This window comes from Acomys minous (genome assembly GCF_964271855.1).
Source record: "Acomys minous genome assembly, chromosome: 11".
Lineage (NCBI taxonomy): Eukaryota > Metazoa > Chordata > Mammalia > Rodentia > Muridae > Acomys > Acomys minous.
The window spans coordinates 8,409,241-8,422,111 of NC_140492.1; the positions used below are offsets into that span (position 1 = coordinate 8,409,241).

The following is a 12,871-nucleotide window of genomic DNA, read 5'->3' on the forward strand; positions in this document are numbered from 1 at the left end:
GTACTCATAGTAGCAATTGTGATGTCTTGTAGAGATGCTCTGAGAATAAGCACAGTACCACTGTACATCCTTAGCACTAATGGATGCCAGTCCCTGTGGCAGACTGAGCTTCTTGGATGTGGATGGGAAGAGTGTTTATATTTCTCAGGAATGACATTATGTTCCATGACACCAGCCACTCGCCTTCTCAGCGTTCCCCCATTAAATGGCTTCTTCCATGCACTTAGCTGTTCTGTCCCCATCTTCATGATGTTCCCTGCTGTTGCGGATCTCAAATTAGGAACAATAAAATTAGTTCTGTTCCCTGTGGCTCTGCATATTTGAAAAGACAGGGGCTGTGTGGATGTTGTCCAAGCAATAGGCAGATCAGTATGTGAGCATCCTAAATAGAAAAGTGCATGTGCCTTCAGATTTGGGCGTTTAGAAGTAGGTTATCTTTCCAAGCTCATGTGTGGTCTAGGTAAATGAGATATTTGTGATGCAAAGCACAGTTGTGATTTTTGAACAAAGCAGTCCCTCTGTTTCATAGTCTTTGGATCCCCCCCAGTCTCAGGTTGTCTGGGTTATACCAAAAGGGCAATTGCATCCAATTCAACCTAAGATAGCTTATTGGCTCAGTTGTAAGACATGGGAAAATACATGTCTGCATTAGGACAGAATATGAAATAATTTGCCTTAAGGATGCTGGGCATCCCTCATTTATTTGGACCTGTCACTAGCAGTTAGTGTTTACTTACTTGACACTTGGTTGTTGTCTGACTTGCTTTCAGAAAGTATCTAGAGCAAAATGAGTTGCCTAGCAACGTGTTCCAGCCCAGGAGGTTGGAGATGGGTCAGTGATTAACAATTATGTACAATCAAGTTTAAAAATGCATGACGGCCTTGCAACATTCAGGCCCTGACCACCAACAGGCACTGGCATTCTGCTGCCTGCACGTTTGTGTGGCTGTCACGAGTGAATTTATTGCAGTTGTAGACTTGACCTTGTGGCAGCAATTAAAGGAAAACTTTATTTGAAACCAAAATAGGCTTATGGTGCCCTTTCTTTCATGCATTCATTAAGTCTGCAGTAGCATCAGAAACACATCGGTTGGTTGGGCTGCTTGTCTGGACACTTGTTCTCCTGGAAAAGGACAAGGGAAAATGAAGTGCCTGGCTGCTTGTAAGCGTTGTCATCTCAACAAATTGGCTGCTGCTAGTGGCTGCAGCTTGCTAAAGAGTCAGTCCCATGAAGTGACTGGCTGCAGCTCCCTCATTCCACCCCGGTTGTTCCTCCACGACGTGTGCATGCTGCAGTGACTGTACTGGGCTTCTGAAAGGGCCCAACTCCGTGTTCTTCCTCTCCCATCCATTCCGACACAGAAAAGAAGCATTTTGCATAATCCAGCCTTAGTTCATCTTTCTGTCAGCACAGATTTCAGTGGTTGGTTGGATCCCGAGCCTGCCTACGGGCTAGCAGGGAGGCAGTCTCTCACTCCAGCAAAGCGAGCCATGTGCACTTTGTTGTCCAGAAGCATTGCCTTTAACTGGCTAATCAATTTTTAGGCTCTTTCCCTTTGTATTTTGTTTAATCAACGGAAATAAATTGCCCTGGTACCCTTGAAAGATCTCAGTAAGAACAGTGACAGATATGTCGCTGGTCCTGCCAAGAGAGCTTTTCTGCAGAAATGTCTTAATTGAAGATGATCTACACTCAGAAGTGCTGTTTCATCATTTGTCTGAAGCAGGAAACAGCTGTGTAAGCAAGCTGTACTGCAGCCCGCGCGGGCATTGTGTTTGACATTCATCCACACTTCTTAGCCATCACACATCTATAGTCAGACAACCTGCCCTTGCCTTTCCTGCTGATGACTCAAACACCACCTAATGAAGTAGCTATCCAAAAAGTCCCGTGGCCTGTGGGAGATTGTATGGATTGATGAGGACAATGGGTCCTAGGGCTTTCTTTTCCTTTCCCTTGGGTTTTACTGACTGGCTCTCGCTCCCTGGGCTTCGGTTAGGAAATTAGTGACAATGTAGTGCTGGAAGAGATGAAGTATGCGAAGTGGATGTTTGTCTTGGGTAGCAGGAGAGCATCACTGGTCACGTCTGGCCCAGTGGCTTTATGTGTGTGTGTTTCCTGAGAGTTGCAAGGATCTAGTTTTTGCTTTTGTTGTCCCCTTCTGACTCCAGGGAAAGCAACGCAATGCAGAAAACTCATATTGACGTCATGCCCACGTGATGGGTTTTGGCTTCTCAGGGTATTTTGTGCAGGCGAGGACAATCAGGTTCAGAGAACATAGAACCTGAGGGGTCCACTCTGTGCCTAGCGTTCTTGGGCTTTGCTCCCCAGTGCCTCAGGAGAAAAGGACATTGAAGAGAACCCACCGTGTGGCATGTCTGCCATCCGGTCCTGCCTGTGTCTTCCAGAGACTGAAATCCCCCGCTCCCCGGTTTCCTTGGGCTTGTGGGGCTCAGTGAGTGTAACAAAGGCAAGGCTAAAGGCTGGCGCAGGTCTGTGTGCCTGGCACATTGACAGAATTCTTTAGGGGTGTCCACTTACTCAGTGCTCACTCCTGGTAACTGCAGTTATCCCCTGCTTACACATGAGACTGGGAGATTGGAAATCAGTGTCTGTATCCAGCTGCCTGGCCTGGGCCCGTGTTCTTAAGTGTCTATGGTCCTGCTTGTACCCTTGCTTGGTTAGTGTTCCCTAACTCCTCAGGCACCAAGGAGCAGTGATGAGGAAAGGGAAAGATTGCACATCTAAACTGAAACTACTCCCAAAATGGAAACTTTCTTAGTATCGAAATAAGCCCACGACTATGTATGTAAGGTATGTCTGATGCACAGTGAGTTCCCTGTTTGGACTTGGGTCCCATCCCCAAGATATCTCAACATGTATATGAAAATGTTCCCAAATCGTGTGTGTGTGTGTGTGTGTGTGTGTGTGTGTGTGTGTGTGTGTGTGTGTGTGAGAGAGAGAGAGAGAGAGAGAGACAGAGAGAGAGAGACAGAGAGAGAGAGACAGAGAGAGAGAGAGACACACACACAGAGAGAGAGAGAGAGAGAGAGAGAGAGAGAGAGAGAGAGAGAGAGAGAGAGAGAGAGAGAGAGCGCACGAGCAAAAAAGCTGAATGCTACAAGTTTGGTGTGCTCCTAGTACCAAACATTTTGGCCAGGGCTGCTAAGCCAGTAGCGATTTTTATGACTTCCCAGACTCTGTGGGCAAAGCAGGCCACTGACCCACTCAGTGTCTCAATTCTTGGTTCTTGTATTATTATTTTCTCATGTATTTGGGTAAGTTTTTTAAATGCTAGGTCCTGGCTCCTAGGCAAGCTCCCTACCAGTGCAGTAAGTCCCCAACCTCCCCCCCAAAGCATCATTGACTGATTGATACCTTCTTTCCACTTCGTGTTGGCTTCTCCTGTGCCTAAGTGTTTTAAAATTTTAATTAAAATAGTTTTCTAGTTCTACTTGTTTTATGTGCATGAGTGGGGAGGTCAGAAGAGGGCATTGACTCTTTTGTGAATAGGAGAGACAGACAGTTGTGAGCAGCCATGTAGGCGTAGGAATGGAACCCGGGTTCTCCTGAAGCGCAGTTGGTGCTCTCAGCCAGTGACCATTCCTCTAGCCCCTCTGCTAAAGGCTTATCTTTCATGGGGGGTTTCTCAGATTGATAGGGGCTTATCTGTTCCTTTAAGGGATACCAAAAAGGCAACCCATTGTCATGAAGACTATTCTACAAGCCTGGTCAGGTGGGAGTGAGGACAGCGTCCACATTCGGTCAGAGCGGAATGTGTGGGTGCGGTGGGTTAGATCCAAGCTTGTCAGGGTGGCTGGAAGAACCACAGAGCAGTGGTTTCTGGCCACTCCCAAGCAAGCCCTTTGGAGAACATTTTGCATGCATTTTGGTTGTTGTTCTGGTCCTCCGCAGACCCCACTAGCTTGACACACTTGTCCCCACTTAACAGGCAGCATGATGCATGGTAAATTCTGTGCCCACAGTAATTTTAGAAACATTAAAATACACAAGGCATCTCAGGATCAAGGACACGTGTCGCTGGCTTGTGGGCTCTCATGGTGTTAGTATTTGGCTGCTCTTTAGAGCACAGATGCCTCTTTGTTACACAGCTCTTCAAAACCAGCTGAAATTAGTTCGGCAGCCTGCACGCATGTGCTTATTTCTGTACCCTGGGCATTGTTCTAAGACCTTCTCGTGAATTTAATCCTTGGAAAAGATCAGTCCTGTGACTCTGATGACACCTGGTTGACACACAGGGAAACTGAGTTTCAGAGTAATGCTTCAAGCTTGTCAAGGGCCACACAGCAGTCTTGGTGTCAACCAAGGCTCCAGAGTAAAGCTCTTGGCCACAGTGTCCTTCTGCCTCTGAGCTGAGGACCACTGGGGAAGGGATAGCAGCACGTGAGAAGGGCAGAGTCATGGGGGTCTATGTGGGCTAAGGGCTTTGGTCACCCTCAGGAGCTCTTGTCCAGATGGCTTGTCACTTCCTTCTGGCATCAGTCTCTCATCACCTTCTGTTGCTTTATCAGACCACCTAAGTTGTGTAGGACATAGAGACCTTTAAACAGACCCCGGGGCTGGGCAAGGCATATCTCACTGACGCCCACGGAAGCCCTGGGAGGTTTATACTGTGTAGTCTCTATGTAACCAAGGGATGAGCTAGAGTCTACATGGGCTGAGTCACATATGCTTGGTCGCAGGGCAGGCAGGCAGCGGGTGGGCGCACATGTCTGTAAGGGCTGCTGCCGCAGCTGAGGGTACAGTTGGCTGCCCACACCCTCTGGGCTTCCCCGGCCCACCTGGACATTTCTGGGATGCTGTCTCCAGTGTATTTTTCCTCTCCTGGTTTTCTGTCCTGCCTTCTGCCAGCAGCTTGGGGGAGGGGGGTGGGGCGGGTTCAGAACAGGCTACAATTCTTTTTTCCTTCAGGCCCGGAACTATTTTTCTTTGCTTGTACATCTGAACACCTGCTGAGCTGATGAGCTTTGCAAATGTCACTTGACTATTGGGAGGGAGATGTGAGTGATTTGAGGGACACTCTGTCCCAGCTGCCTTGCTGGGTGGGTGGTGGGTCCTCCAGTCCCAGCCCCCTCCATGAGGGGTGTGATTGCATTCCCTCCTAAGGCTGACATAGGTGTGTGCCATCTGTTGTGCATCTTTCTTCTTTCCTCAGTGAGGGGACAGTGGCCACATCTGTGCTGGTTGCCTCCTGCAGCTGTACCTCAACTTTAGAGGCTCAAGTGACAAATGTGACCTTTTTCTTTGTGGATTTCTCTTCTCAGAAAAATGCATGTATATGCAAAAATTGGGAAGAATCTTGTGGATTTCAGATACTGTTAAATTTAGAGCCTCCTTGGACATCTCCCACTTTTGTCTTCTTCCTATGTGCCCCAAGTAATGTGCCTTAGAAATGGGCTCTTCCCCGCTTTCATTTTTCTTCCTGTCACTCAGAACCTTTTCTTTTGAACTTGTAGGTTGACAGCCACATTCTGCAGCTTAACACGGTCCAAAGCTTGAGCTCCGAATGGTGAGTAGCCATATCCTCCTGTGTGCTGGGCATGTGCCTCGGAGGACTTTCTATCTCCAAATTAATGTTCTGTGTTAAAATTCTCATCCCTTCTCCTTCCTTCTAGACAGTTTTCCTTGATCTTAAAAAACAAAACAAAAACGCAACAGTGATTCTGTATGGCCAAGACAGCCGCAGCCGCTTGTACAAGTGCCTGGAGCACAGGGGACTAAAGGAGCGCAGTTGGTTCTGTGTGTACATATTTCTCTAAAATGAGCAGGGCTCTTTGGGTCAGCATCATTGCAATCCTCTTATCAGGCAAAATGAGCAGTTCATTGTTTAGTGCCACTGGCTGTTGGTGTGGAGCTTTTCATGGTTGTCTGATAGCTATTTCAGTTGGTAAAATACTTAAGCACAGTCCAGTCAACCTGGTTATCTAAGCAACACTCACACTGCATAGGGTTGATCTCGCCTCCCCACCTCTCTAAGACAAGGTCTCTCTCTGGGGCCCAGGCTGGTCTAGAACTCGCTCCTGTTTCCAGTCTCCTGTGAGGATTGCAGGGGTGCTGTGCTCTGAGGTCTTCACTTGCATTTCAGAATATGGTTCCTTCTTCTCTCGTCCTCCTCTGTAATACATTTGTCCTTGGTATTTCCACAGCATACACTGCATTGCTGGTGTTGCTCAGTGGCTTCTTCACATGTTACTGTTGTTCTCCAAAGTTTTTATAAAGACATGACCAGATTCAGGTCCAAACTGGGGGCCAGCAACCAGGCTTGGTGACACTTACCGAGGTCTGCTGACCCAGGAAGCTGAGATGGGAGGATTGCTTGAGGCTGGGAGATGAGTGTGCAACTATGGTGAATGAATGAATAAAAATTGGGCAAGATAGTAGAGTAATGTCCCTTTTTAATTATTAATAATGGTACATACTGTCACTCCGTCCATCCATCATTAGAGCCCTTGACAGCTTTTCTCCACATGAGTGTAAAGCCATTGATGATCTGGTATTGATGACAAGTATCATCTTTCCTTTAGAGTGACAAAAAGGTGGTATTTGGATTCTGCCATTTGCTGTGTGTTTATTAACTGGTTCTCTAAAGAGGAGCTTATGCCAGATTTTCTTCGTTTCATTTTGTGTGTGTTTACAAGTGTGTGTCTGCAGTGGACCCAGGAGCATTTGTGGGATTTGCAAATCAAGAGCAAGTTGGGGAGCTGACAGTGAGGAGGATGCTGGTGACGGATCGGGCGGGGGGTGGGGGGGTGGGGGGGTGGGGGTGGGGGTGGGAGGAGCAGGCAGGCTGGGCGCATCTTGAAGGTAGACTTTGTAGATTTGCTCTGCATGGGGCAGAGCTGACAGTGCCCTTTCTGGCCAGTCAGCAGGTAGAAATTCAAGGCTGATAGTAGGAGTGATTGTTAGGTTGTAGGCTAAAATTTTCCCTGGAGGACCAGTATGCTGGCTAGCTTTCTGTCAGCTTGACATAAGGGCTAGGAGGAGTCTCGGCTGAGAAAATGCCTCCATGTGATCACTCTGTAGGTAAGCTTGTGAATGTCTTTTCTTTTTCCTTTCTGTATTTCTTTCTTATTTATTTATTTATTTATTTATTTATTATTTATTTATTATTTATTTACGTCCTGGTCATAGCCCCATCCCTCCTCACCTCCCAGCCCCACTCTCCCTCTCCTCTCCCCCGCCCCTATTCCTCAGAAAAGGGGAGCCCCCCTCCCATCCACCCTGCTCATCAAGTCGTATCAGGACTGAGCATGTCCTCTTCCCCTGTGGCCTGGCAAGGCAGTCCCACCAGGGGGAAGTAATTGAAAGGCTGGCAAGAGAGTCCATGTCAGAGAGAGCCCCTTCTCCCCCTACTAGAGGACCCATGTAAAATCTGAGTTGCCCATCAGCTACATCTTTGTAGGGTCCCAAGTCCAGTCCATGAAGGCTCATGGTTGGTGCTTTAGTCTCAATAGGCCCCTCTGGGCCCTGGTTAGTTGGCTCTGTTGGTCTTCTTGTGAAGCTCCTGTTACCTTCAGGTCCTTTCCTCCTTCCCTCAACTTTTCCACAAGGCTCCCTGTGCACTGCCCAAACCCAATGTCTGATTGTGAGTCTCAGCATCTGTTTTGAGGGGCTGCTGGGTGATGCCTCTCAGAGGACAACTCTGCTAGCTCCCGTCTGCAAGCATAGCAGAATATAGTTAATAGTGTCAAGGATTGGTTCTCTCCCATGGGGTAGGTCTTGGCTTGGGCCAGGCATTGGTTGAACCTTCCCTCAATCTCTGTTGTCTTTATACCTGCACATTTTGTAGATAGGGTGAATTTTGAGTTGAAGTTTTTGTGGGTAGGTTGGTAGTGGAGCATTTTCTTAATAAGTGATTGATGGGGAGGGCACAGACCCTGTGGCCTCTGCATCAGCTCCTGCCTCTAGGTTCCTGCCCTGTTTGAGTTCCTGTCCTGACTTCTTCAATGATAAACAGTGGTGATGAAGCAAAAGTCAAGTAAACACTTTCCGTTTGAGTTGCCTTGGTCATGATGTTTCATCACAGCAATAGAAACCCTGACTACAGCCAGTTATCTCTTTGCCTTGGTGGCTGTAGCTAACAACTCTGTTGAAGCTAACAGGCCTGACAGTCGACATCTTGAGGTCTTGTCACACCTTCTTCCTTAGGACAAAGCTCCCTCTTCGGTATGAATGTGTGGCTATCTTAGCTCTAGTCAGGAATTCTCTGTGCTTTTACTATTTCAAAGTAAGTGGCCTTGAATTTTTCCTCTGAGATGGTGCCCATCTCACTGTTCTTAAGCTAATCTCTTTATCTTCTCACTATATTGCTAAATTATGGCTGTTGAATTCTTTATGTAAGAAAAATGATATAGATTTAAAATATTAAAGACTTTTCTTTCTTAATTGTATCTTAATGCAATAAAAACCAGAGTGATTATTTTAAAATGGCAGAAGAAAAGAATTAAAATAGTAAAATTGCTTAGCAATGATCCTGTTTCATAATGCATTCCGATATAATTGGTATCATAATGTGTAATTAACAGTCTTTCTTTGAAGTGAGAAGCTTAAGATTGGGCGGAGCGGGGCCCTCGTAGAACCTGGTGATGCCGGAATTCATCCACACTGGCTGCAGGCTGTGGCTGTTATCCTTGGCTTTTTGTGTTGGAGAGAAAGGATTACAGAAGCGTGGAAAATGCATCCTTCAGCCTTTGAGAAGCCATCACAGCTGCCTCTGGTTTGTCAAGGGAGGAGAGGGAGAAGAGAGATTTCACCTGGCTGCCAAGCCATGCGTGGACACCTTTAATCCCAGCACTTGGGAGGCAGAGGCAGGTGGGTCACTGTGAGTTTGAGGACAGCCTGGTCTACAAAGAGAGGTCAGGACAGCCAAGGCTAACCCAGAGAAACCCTGTCTCAAAAAACAAAAAAGAAACAAAACAAAATAAAACAACAAAAGCTGGTTGGCCCAGGACTTGCCACTCCAAGTCTGCCATGGGAGCCTCTTTGGGGTCATTTTCTATGCCTGCCCCTAACCTTGCTCTGTGGGTTTTGTGATGCTGAGGGAGGAGCAAGAGTTCAAGGACAATCACTGTGTGGGACAAGGATGAGAATGCATCCCCTGCATAGAGCTGGGAGCCTCTGTGCCCCAAGTCTCACCATGACTCTAGTTGGCTCCTTAAAGGTTGATGACAAGTGTTGAGGGAGAGCGGGCAGGCAGAGCTGAGCTGACTCTGGCTTATTTCTTTTGGCATTCCTTTTTGTCACCCTTCAGCTCCTCGTGAGGGGTGGTGGCTGTGTGTGTGCTCTTGCCATCCCCTGGATGGTCAAGGGCATCGGTGCCAGTCCGTGGGGAAGTTGCCTCCCAGTACAGAGGTTCATGCCACAGCCAGTCTGTTGGAGCCGTACAGACGGCGTAAGGAACACCATTCCTGCTTAAGAATTTAAGGTCTCTTCTCTGGAAATAGGATCCATAATCCAAAATTCTTTTTCAAATCATCTTCAGATTCATCAATGGCATTATGATGTTTTCTTTTTGGACAGTTTCAATTTTTGATCCTCCTGCCTCAGCTCCCCAAGTGTTGGAATTACAACTATGCTCTGCCATGTTTCTTTACTTTAATGATGGAAGTGAGGCTGGAGTGATAATTCGGTGCCTAATAGCACTTGCTCTCGCAGAGGACTGAGGTTCAGTCCCTAGCATCCCCATAGAGACTCACAACCTTCTGAACCCCACTTTTCCAGTTGAAGGGAATCTGATGCCCTCTTCTGGCCTCTTTGGTACCAGGTAGTCATGTGGTACACAGACATGCATGCATGCAGAAACTCATACATGTACAATAAAGATAAATCAATCTTAAAAGGTCATGGCATTGAACTGAGACCCAAGACCAATGGTGCATCTGAATTACCCTCAGTGTGGGAGCAGTAGTCGGCAGGGTGTTTGTGGAGATGGTCTGCCATTCTGTTTTCTGTGAAGGCTGGTGGCGTGATTAGAAGAGCTTTCTCTCTTTTCCGTACACTCTTGCTGGAGTGTCAGAGAAAGAGCTGGTGTTTGGGCTTATGAAGGGTTTGCTAATGGAAGTGTTTTTGTTGTTGTTTGTGTGTTTTGTTTTTGTTTTTTGAGACAGGGTTTCTCTGTGCAGCCTTGGCTGTCCTGGACTCACTTTGTAGACCAGGCTAGCCTCAAACTCATAGAGATCCACCTGCCCTCTGCCTCCCTGACTGCTGGGGTTATAGACATGAGCCACTGTGCCTGGCTGCTAATGAAAAATATGTTTTAAAATATTTATTTATTTATTATTATGTATACATTGCTCTGCCCAAGTGCCAGAAGAGGGCATCAGATCACATTACGGATGGTTATGGGCCACCATGTGGTTGCTGGGAATTGAACTCTGAACCTCTGGAAGAGTAGTTAGTACTCTTAACCTCTGAGCCATCTCTCCTGCCCCTAATGAAAGTTTTTAAATTAAATTTTCTCTCTGTCTTTCTCTCCTTCCCTGTGTCTCTCTCCTTCCCTCTGTCTCTCTCCCTCCCTCTGTCTCTGTCTCTGTCTCTGTCTCTCTGCCTCTGTGTGTGTGTGTGTGTGTTCATGCTTGTGGAAGTCAGCGTACAACTTGCTAGCATTTCTCTCTCTCTCTCTCTCTCTCTCTCTCTCTCTCTCTCTCTCTCTCGGTATTTTTCAAAACAAAATCTCCTTGTATAGCCATGGCTGTACTGGAACTTACTAAGTAGACCAGGCTGACCTTGAACTCATAGAGATCTGCTTCCTTGTGCCTCCTAAGTGCTGGAATTAAAGGCATGTGCCACTATCCCTAGTTTTTGAGTCTGTACTTTTACTTTACCTGGGGATCAAACTCAGATCATCAAGGCACCTTTACCTGCTAAGACATCTCACTAGCCTCAACAACAGCAAAACTTTAAGAAATGATTTAAGTGTGTGTGTGTGTGTGTGTGTGTGTGTGTGTGTGTGTGTGTATGTGTGTATGTGTGTACGTGTGCGCGTGCACACATGTCCTTGGATGTGGGTTCTGGCAACTGAACATAAATTCTTTGCAAGAGCAGTGCGTACTCAAACACTCAGCCGTCTGTCTGGCCCACTTCCAAAAAATTGTTTAAAAAAAAAAGTGATAGAAGGGTAAGTACGGGCAAGAGAGATGCCCTAACCTGGATGAGCTTCAAGCTAGAAAAGAGGAATTGCAGGAACAATCTTGTCATGAGGTGTGGGAGGGAAGATGACTCTGGATAAAGGATACCAAAATAAAATTAAGCAAAAGTGACATTGGTTCTTGTCTGGACTCTGACTTGGTCAGGGAGGGGAGGGTGGAGAGGGAGGGGCGGCCGGATTAGCATGAGTGACATGTAGAAGTCAAACGGTTGGAGATATTAAGGTGTTCTGGGTGGGCCTGTAGAAGCATTAGATTTATGTCTCTTGTAGTTCCACCTGTGGACATATGTGTGGCTGACACAGTAGGGTGCTTGAGACAGTCTTCAGAGTGGTAATCCAATGGGGAGCACAGGGAAACAACTGAAATTATGCATTGTGGGTACATGTTAATTGTGTACCCATTATACAAACCTTCCCAAAGAGCCGGCGGTGGTGGTGGTGCACACCTGTCGTCCCAGCACTTGGCAGGCTGCGGCAGGAGGATTCCTGACTTTGGAATCAGCCTGGGCTGCAGAGAACAAGACGCTGTATCCCCAAAAGGAACAAAAGAAGACATTCCCCCAAGACGCGGTTTGTACACGATGAAAGCTGGTCACGCACAGCAACACCCAAGCCTGTCTCTGCAGTTTAAAGGAGCAGCAAGAGGGATCTGCGGACCTCCTAGGAGAGACTCCTCCAAGCCCAGCAGATGCTTCTCTGTTTCTGGAAAAAGTCCTTTGTCCCGAGTGACACACTTCAGAATTGTTTTCTCCAGACCGTGGCTTCAGCTTTATTGTCCCATCGTTTCCTTTGGCTGCAGCTCAGCATCTCTGCCCTTCCATTTCCATCCTCAGCGGCATCAGCATCTCTTCCATCTGCTCCTATGCCTCCGTGGCTGCTCTTTTCCCCAAATTCCAGATGCCGGGCCACGTAGACCTAGTGATGTTCTTCATGTTAGAGTCCTCAAGGTCACAAGAATTGGATTATTCAGCCATGCGCAGACTTGGCTAACTTCTGTATGCATCATATATATTTATTTATAAACATATATTAAAACTCAGATCTTAAAAATTTATGATGAAATGACGTGCTGAAGCAGAAGTGTGTCACTGCAGCCTAAGTCACCAGCCCTCGCTCCCTGCGCCAGCTGTGCCTGTGGCTTAGGCACCACATATGGCAGCAGGCCTGATGGATGGCCAACATCACGGTGGCTGTGGCCTGGTTGACCGGCTATGCCTGCTGCCCCAGGCTTGATTTATTCTCACCTCACAGCTACAAATCAGTCCCCGAAAGATGTGGCTGCTGAGGCCTGTCCTAGCGTAGGGCCTCTCAGCCATGCCATTCTGACGTCACTGCTTCCCCTTGGCTCTCACCCAGCTGTTTAATTAAACTGACCACTACATGGCTTAGGTGGTCTACAGGGACTGTTTCGACCAACACTTAAGAGAGAAGAGTCCCCCCCCCTTTGTCTGTGGGCCAGTGTTGGTTTTCCTTAGGGCCTTTCACTTTTGATATTGCTGGACATTGAACCAATGGCCTCGAGCGTGCTAGGCAAGCTGTACCACTGAGCTACATCCTCGGCTTTCTTCTTATTTTGTTTATTATTTTAAGTTTGAGACTGTCCTATCTTCCAGATTATCCGGGTTAGAGGCCTGTGCCTCCAGGCCTGACTAAGGCCTTTCCAAGGCCTTCTGTACTTTGCCATGCAGAAGCTTAGGTCTGGG

General features: G+C 47.3%; 1 protein-coding gene across 2 annotated transcripts in view; it reads left to right on the forward strand.

Moving 5' to 3' along the window:
- The window catches only part of TIAM1 (TIAM Rac1 associated GEF 1), a 361,545-nt gene that overhangs the window by 72,883 nt on the left and 275,791 nt on the right, over positions 1–12,871 (forward strand). The window contains exon 2 of one of the 2 annotated variants that reach the window (XM_084800517.1): positions 5,479–5,531. The exons of the other annotated variant lie outside the window; for it this stretch is intronic. The gene's annotated coding sequence lies outside the window, so the exon portion shown is untranslated. The remainder of the gene's footprint in view (positions 1–5,478; positions 5,532–12,871) is intronic. 2 annotated transcript variants of the gene reach the window in all.